Below are 1,171 nucleotides of genomic sequence, written 5' to 3'. Positions count from 1 at the left end.
CCGTGCCTCTGCCATGCGCCCCCTCCCCTCCCCGAGGGTGCCACCTGCCGCGACACCCGACACCGGGAACGCGCTGCTGGCTCAGCAAGGACCACCCCCCTCCACCTTCCTCCCCGTCTTCGTCCTCCGCCCCCTGCTCCCTACAGATCACCACCGTCCCGCCTCCTTATGCTGGCCAGAAGATCCTCCAGGCTGCCCAGCAGATCTTGCTATTGGGGACATCCAGGAGTCCTGGCAGCATCCCTTGCGAGCACCGAGGGCTGGTACTTGGTAGTGGAACACCCCCCCCAACTTCTTCAAGGAACCCAGGTGTCCTAGCGCCCCCGTCCCGCCGCACGCTCCTCTTTTTTTATTTATTAATGCATTCGATTTATATCTCGCCTTTTATTCCAAGGAGCTCAAGGTAGAATACAGCCCCCCTCATTTGATCTCTACACAAACAACCCTGCAGATAGGTTTAGGTTGAGAAGCAGTGACTGGCTCAGGGTCACCCCACCTGGTGAACTTCATGGCGCAGTGGGGATTTGAGCCCCAGGTCCTAGTCTGACACTCTAACCACTACACCTCACTGGCTCTCATCCCTAAGCACCTTCGCCCGCCCACCATTTTTTCTCTTTCTCATGGAACTCAGGAGTTCTTTCCATACAACACCCCTGGGTGTCATCTCACAGTCACTACGTCTTTTCCAGGAAACTCAGGAGTTCCCAGGAAACACATCTGCTGCTGAGGTTGGAATCCTCAGGTGCTGGGTGGGGGTGCATAGCTCTCTGGGCCTCCCTGTGTGGTCCAGGGGACTTTCCCTAGACCATCCCCACTCCCTTGGTCTCAACCCCTCACTGCCCCTCCAATGCATCCTCCATAGCTGCTTTCGCCTGGCTGCAATGTGTCCTGGAACATTTCACCCCGCAAAAAAATAATAATGCTGGGCACTGTAGTTTTATCCCTTGCAGAGTTAATTCCCAGCAACCCTTAACACACTACAGTGCCCAGAATTCTTTGCGGGAGGGGATGTGCGTTGAATGTGCTTTCAAGGTAATAGTGTGTACACAGCCATAATGCATGTTGCTTGATCAGATGAAGGAGCAGTATGTGGGTGGGTGCATAGAAACCTCTGACTTTTTAAGGGGGAATCGTCCCTGCTGTAGAAAGCTTGCTCTATCCCATCTTTGTC

Source organism: Podarcis cretensis, assembly GCF_951804945.1.
Source record: "Podarcis cretensis genome assembly, chromosome: 13".
Lineage (NCBI taxonomy): Eukaryota > Metazoa > Chordata > Lepidosauria > Squamata > Lacertidae > Podarcis > Podarcis cretensis.
The sequence above is the reverse complement of the archived record's forward strand: the minus strand, read 5'-3'. Positions refer to the sequence as shown.